General features: G+C 38.9%; 1 pseudogene; it reads right to left on the reverse strand.

The window, feature by feature from the left end:
- Positions 1 to 5271: 5271 nt before the first annotated feature.
- LOC101104439 (isocitrate dehydrogenase [NADP] cytoplasmic-like) lies at positions 5272 to 6778 on the reverse strand (annotated as a pseudogene).
- Positions 6779 to 7479: the final 701 nt, after the last annotated feature.

The following is a 7479-nucleotide window of genomic DNA, read 5'->3' on the forward strand; positions in this document are numbered from 1 at the left end:
CTCTTTCACTTTCATCAAGAGGCTTTTTAGCTCCTCTTCACTTTCTGCAATAAGGGTGGTGTCATCTGCGTATCTGAGGTTATTGATATTTCTCCCAGCAATCTTGATTCCAGCTTGTGTTTCTTCCAGTCCAGCATTTCTCATGATGTACTCTGCGTATAAGTTAAATAAGCAGGGTGACAATATACAGCCTTGACGTACTCCTTTTCCTATTTGGAACCAGTCTGTTGTTCCATGTCCAGTTCTAACTGTTGCTTCCTGACCTGCATACAGATTTCTCAAGAGGTAGGTCAGGTGGTCTGGTATTCCCATCTCTCTCAGAATTTTCCACAGTTGATTGTGATCCACACAGTCAAAGGCTTTGGCATAGTCAATAAAGCAGAAATAGATGTTTTTCTGGAACTCTCTTGCTTTTTCCATGATCCAGCGGATGTTGGCAATTTGATCTCTGGTTCCTCTGCCTTTTCTAAAACCAGCTTGAACATCAGGGAGTTCACAGTTCACATATTGCTGAAGCCTGGCTTGGAGAATTTTGAGCATTACTTTACTAGCACGTGAGATGAGTGCAACTGTGCGGTAGTTTGAGCATTCTTTGACATTGCCTTTCTTTGGAATTGGAATGAAAACTGACCTTTTCCAGTCCTATGGCCACTGCTGAGTTTTCCAAAATTGAATAAGAATTAGCCAGGCAAAAAAGGCAAGGAGAGAGCATTTCAGGCAGAAGGAGCAGCCTCTGAAGAAATACTGTGTAGGAAGAGCTCTTGCATTTGCAAAAGTGGAAAGGATCCATCATGGTGAGAGCAAAGAGATCCAAGGGAAATGTAACTGTACATGGGCAGAGGATGAATCATGTATGGCCTCGAAGGCCATGATGAGAATTTCAGGTTTTGTCATGAATGCAATGGGTTATCTTTGAAGGGCTTCAAATAGGGAGGGAGTTGCCTCCTGGTTCACATAGAAATGTATGCCTCTGTGAAGTGGGAACCACCCCCAACTGCCTCAGCTCTCCTTCCCCCCTCTCCTATAAGCTTGTTTCTGCTGGCACTCATCCCCAGGAAGCCATATCACTGTGGTCCATGCCACAGTCTTATCTTTCCAGTTTGCTTTGGATTTCACCAAGGCCATATCTATGAAATGCAGTCATATGAGGGATACCTGTATGCTTTTGTTGTAAAGTGTGCTCTCCTTTACATTATTATGTAAAGCCTTTCCCATGAACAGACTTATATCCAGTGCCTCACAGAACTCCAGGCTCTGCTGAATAGTAAGAATAATGTTTCCTTCTGTTGCTCAGTTGCTAAGAAGTTCAGGATCATCTATGATACACACTGAGTTGTATTTTCCTGTGAATTCATGATAAAATAATTTCTCCTCTCCTGTTTTACTGATTGGTTGATTATAATGACTGTTCAGATAGTTGATTATATCTGTACTTTTACAAATTGAAGATATTTTTTGAAGTGAGGGCCGTTACAATATATATATATATATTTTTTTTAATGAACAAAGAAATAAGAAGGCTATCCTACTACTCGAGCCTAGAATTTTCTCTCTGGCACCACTACGAGCCTCAGCCTGAGGATTTCATCAACACAGCTCCTGACATTGCTCTGCTTCTCTGAACAGCTCTAATTACTGCAGAGTTGTTAATGTTTGTTGATTATTGGGCCAAATGAATTAACAATGGTCTGTTGTTTTTGTTAAATAATGGGGTACTGGTTATTTAAAATGTTCATTGTGCCTTATGTAAAAGTAAATGTTTGCTAAGCGTAAAATACCTTAAGAAAGCAATTTGTTTATTAAAATCATAGATTTAAAAATGCATGGATCAAATGTAACTATTGAAATGAAAATAGTAGGTTTTATATCATCTATGGAGTAGAACTGCTGGAATGCAATAAAGACAAACAATTATCACCAGAAGAACACCATTACAGTCATTGCTTAATTACAGTTTATTTTTCCTTTCCTCTTGTGATAATTACTTAGTCCTTCAGACCAAGAGATGCTGACATTTCGCTAACAGCATGATTGTTTTTATTAGACACACCTGTGGTTTCCTCCCATTTTAGTCCTAAGACAATGTGTTCAATTATTCGCAGATTCTAAATTTATTTTAATGGTGTCTATGTTTATTTAGATTAATGAGTCTAATTTTTAAAAATTAGAACAATTTTATTTTGACATTTTACAAATTTATGGAGTGCCAGTTGACTTGTTAAAGAATTCTCAGTCCTTATACTGTACATAAACTTAAGTTTGAAGGTCAAGTTAGAAAAGCATCAGCACCAAAACTTGGATTTAAAAGACAGCTCTATTACATACCGGGTGTGAACTCAGACAAATCAATTAGTCCTTCTGAATTGCCCTTCTTTTATTTTTAAGATAGAGTTTGTAGTTATCCTTCTATCCAAACCACTAGGCTGTTATGAGGTTCCAAAGGCATAATTACTGAAAAATGTCCCACTTTCTACACCATAAATTTTTTGTCAAGGATCAGTCGTCATATATGTATTCATTCATTTCAAAAATGTTTGCTGAGTGCACTCAGTGCACCATTCCCAGTGCTCATGCCAGATATCTAGAGATGTTTGATTAGAAGATAATGATGGAAACAAGTTTCATAGCATTAAACATGTACATGGTATTTCTTAGATTACATCTGTGTAACAACATCAGAACATTATCATGGAGTTATGATATTTCCTTTTGTTAACCCTTTAAAATTTGTTTTACTTATTTTGAAAACAATACATTTCTTCTAACTTTGTCGTAGATATTATATCCTGAGCATTACCAATTAATGTAACTGAAAATCTCGATTTGCAACTGTATGATTTATGATTCTACTATTTCTAGTAAAGAAAAAATTAGAAACTGGTTAATTTTTTACTAAATTGGTGAATTTTATCAGGTTTTGAGGGTTTTTTTTCGTTAGCACTGAATTTTAATTAATATCGATAGTTTACATGAAGAACAGGACTAGAATAGTGTTTACAATCAACTTCTGAAAAATCACATTTACATAAAGGAAATAAAAGAGGCCAGCAGAAGTCAAAAAAAAAAAAAAAAGGTGCAGCTTGTATTATTGCACTTGGACGAAGCATGCTGTTCAAGGTGGCATAATACTTAGGCCACACAAGGCCAGGAGGAGGACACAAACACAGAGGACAAACACCCCCTCCCCCCAGGTAGTATTACTTCTGGATTCTCCAAGGAGCTCAAAAATATTTAGTATTTTTAGAAGATTCAACTAGAGCTCTTTACAAAGATGAGTCTTCAACAGGTTTTAGTTACGGCCATGCTCTTCATTTCAAATCATGTGCAAGTCTAACATACAGCTTCTACTGCAACCAATGAGATGTCTGTCACATTAGAATGACCCAGGGCCCCAGACCATGGAAAGCAGGAAAGGGAATGAAACTCTACTTTATACAATTTCAGGGGATAATGCTGTGGCTATAGTTTATCCTTTTGAGCACTGTTCATTTTGGTCATTGATCTCAGCACATGAGAAAAAGTGACAGTGAGTACAAGTGGACATGAAAAATAATTCCTTGTAGACTTTTGGATCACAGCCATTCTGACTGGCGTGAAATGGTACCTCCTTGTGGTTTTGATTTGCATTTCTCTGATAATGAGTGATGTTGAGCATCTTTTCATGTGTTTGTTAGCCATCTGTATGTCTTCTTTGCAGAAATGTCTATTTAGTTTTTTGGCCCATTTTTTTTTATTGGGTCGTTTATTTTTCTGGAATTGAGCTGCAGGAGTTGCTTGTATATTTTTGAGATTAGTTGTTTGTCAGTTGCTTCATTTGCTATTATTTTCTCCCATTCTGAAGGCTGTCTTTTCACCTTGCTTATAGTTTCCTTTGTTGTGCGAAGCTTTTAAGTTTAATTAGGTCCCACTTATTTGTTTTTGCTTTTATTTCCAGTATTCTGGGAGATGGGTCATAGAGGATCTTGCTGTGATTTATGTCAGAGAGTGTTTTGCCTATGTTCTCCTCTAGTTTTATAGTTTCTGGTCTTACGTTTAGATCTTTAATCCACTTGAGTTTATTTTTGTGTATGGTGTTAGAAAATGTTCTAGTTTCATTCTTTTACAAGCGGTTGACCAGTTTTCCCAGCACCACTTGTTAAAGAGATTGTCTTTAATCCACTGTATATTCTTGCCTCCTTTGTCAAAGATAAGGTGTCCATAGGTGTGTGGATTTATCTCTGGGCTTTCTATTTTGTTCCATTGATCTATATTTCTCTCTTTGTGCCAGTACCATACTGTCTTGATGACTGTGGCTTTGTAGTAGAGCCTGAAGTCAGGCAGGTTGATTCCTCTAGTTCCATTCTTCTTTCTCAAGATTGCTTTGGCTATTTGAGGTTTTTTGTATTTCCATACAAATTGTGAAATTATTTGTTCTAGCTCTGTGAATAAATGCTGGAGAGGATGTGGAGAAAAGGGAACCCTCTTACACTGTTGGTGGGAATGCAAACTAGTACAGCCACTATGGAGAACAGTGTGGAGATTCCTTTAAAAACTGGAAATAGAACTGCCTTCTGACCCAGAAATCCCACTTCTGGGCATACACACTGAGGAAACCATAATCGAAAGAGACACGTGTGCCCCAATGTTCATCGCAGCATTGTTTATAATAGCCAGGACATGGAAGCAACCTAGATGTCCATCAGCAGATGAATGGATAAGAAAGCTGTGGTACATATACACAATGGAGTATTACTCAGCCGTTAAAAATAATACATTTGAATCAGTTCTAATGAGGTGGATGAAAACTGGAGCGTATTATACAGAGTGAAGCAAGCCAGAAAGAAAAACACCAATACACTATACTAATGTATATATATGAAATTTAGAAAGATGGTAATGGTAACTCTGTATGTGAGACAGCAAAAGAGACATAGATGTATAGAACAGTCTTTTGGACTCTGAGGGAGAGGGAGAGGGTGGGATGATTTGGAAGAATGGCATTGAAACATGTATAATATCATATATAAAATGAATCACCAGTCCAGGTTCGATGCATGATACTGGTTGCTTGGGGCTGGTGCACTGAGACGACCCAGAGGGATGGTACGGGGAAGGAAGAGGGAGGGGGGTTCCACGTGTATACCTGTGGTGGATTCATGTTGATGTATGGGAAAACCAATACAATATTGTAAAGTAATTAACTTCCAATTAAAATAAATAAATTTATATTTTAAAAATAAAATAATAAAAGAAAAAAAGAAAAAATAATAATTCTTACGCTATTAGTAGAAAATAAAATTTTTTTTAAAGTCCCTGGCCATGTTCACAAAGGTGGCATAACTGTATGCATAAGAAAAAGACTGTAAACTTATAGAAAAGATAAACTCTGGCTTCTAAACAAATCACAACATTGATTTTGCCTTTACCCATGAGAGTTATAGAGACAAATGTAAACCAGTAGACCCTAGTTACCAGAAAAAAAAAAAAATCCTCCAAAGACAAGAAATGATCTTAAAGTTTTGCCTGGACTAGTTTTAACTGCAGGTTCTGTCTGAGTTTATCCATGAACTAAGAAGTATGCAAGTAGTCAGAACACTGCACGTTGGGTAACCCTTTAATACATGCAGCTAAGTCCTTGGTCATGAAGCCAGCCTCAATGATCTCAATACAGATTTCTTCCAAAGCCTTTGCTGAAAAGCTGAGCTCTTTGTTATCAAGCTTAGCTCTGTGGGCTAAGTCTCTGGTCCAGGCAAAAATTGAAGTAATGGGATTGGTGGATGTCTCCTGTCCTTTCTGGTACATTCAGTAGTGACGGGTTACAGTCCCGTGGGCAGCCTCTTCTTCTACTGTCTTGCCGTTTGGACAAATCAGCACACTGGTCATCACGCCAAGAGAGCCATAACCTTGGGCCATGGAGTCTGACTGCACGTCCCCATCATAGTTCCACAGGCCCAAATGAAGCCCCCCTCCGACTTCATAGTTTGGGCCACCATGTCATCAATGAGCCTGTGCTCATACCAGATACTCTGAGCTTCAAACTCAGATTTGTACTGCTTGTCATATATCTCCTGAAAGATGTCTTTAAAACCTCCATCGTATTTCTTCAAAATAGTGTTTTTGGTGCTCAGATACAAAGGCCAATTCTTAAACAAAGCCATCTGAAAAGAACTGTGTGCAAAATCTTCGATTGACTTATCTAGATTGTACATCCCCATGGCAACACCACCACTCTCTGTGAAATTATGTACTAAGTATACCATTTTGGGGGATCCATCGCTTGGCATGTAGGATATCTTTACTTTTCCAGGCCCCGGCACAACAAAATCGGTGGCTCTATGTTGATCCCCATAAGCATGACGACCTATGATAATGGGTTTTACCCATCCGCTCACAAGCTGGGGTATATTTTTCCAGATAATAGCTTCCCTGAAGACAGTGCCACCCAGGATATTTCAGATGGTGCCATTTGGAGATTTCCACATTTGTTTCAACTTGAACTCCTCCACTCTCTTCTCATTGGGGGTGATGGTGGCACACAACACTAACGTTGTACTTCTTTATAGCTTCTGCAGCGTCCTTGGTGACCTGGTCATTGGTGGCATCGTGATTCTCTATGCCTAAATTGTAGCTGTGCAGGTCCAGTTCCACGTAGGGAAAAATGAGTTTCTCTTTAATCAACTCCCAAATGGTTCATGTCATTTCATCTCCTTGCATCTCTACCACAGACCTGCCTTGGATTTTTTGAGACATTTTGACTTCAATAAACCTCTTTACAATTTCTAATCACCCCAACTCCTCTCAATCTTTCAGACTCAGCTTATCTCCTGCAGGGAAGTTACGTTGGCGATGACCCGGGAGCACACAGTCACTTTGCTCAGTCACTTCTGCTCAGTGTCCACTTTGGCAATCCCAGCTGGACCCCAACTGTTCTGGATTCTCACGGTGACTCAGCAGAAAACCCCAGGTTTTGTGTTTAGTTCTTAGTATTGTCCTGATCACTTCTTCTGGCCTGACATTGGGCCCAAGCCAAGTAACATGACAAACTGTCCCAGAAAAAGACTTTTGAGTCCTTCTGTATCACCTGTTTTCTGGAGTTTATTTCAGAATCAGAAGCGGAAATGGCAGTAGGACTCCAAAGCAAGAGAAATGTGAGCTGTAGTTACAACAGGGCAGCAAGGAAGTGAAGTTACTGCAGGGACAGAAATACAGCAGTGACGGGAATGACAGCAGTGACGACAGGAATACAGCAGTAAATACAGACCTGCCACTCAATTCATGAATTTTAGAGAAATTAAGAAGAGTTAAGAAGAGTTAGGAAGAAACTTCTAGGCAGAAAAAGCAGCCCTTGGAAAGAACTGGAGGTCTTCCCTTACAAGTAAGTTACTCCTGGGGCTTGGAGGACATGTCCCAAAGTGTTGTGTGTATCTGTGTATTGCTCCCCATGTCTGCTATTGTGTGGGACACACAGAGATGAACAACAGATATTTTAAAATCAACAGT

This window comes from Ovis aries, chromosome 1, assembly GCF_016772045.2.
Source record: "Ovis aries strain OAR_USU_Benz2616 breed Rambouillet chromosome 1, ARS-UI_Ramb_v3.0, whole genome shotgun sequence".
Lineage (NCBI taxonomy): Eukaryota > Metazoa > Chordata > Mammalia > Artiodactyla > Bovidae > Ovis > Ovis aries.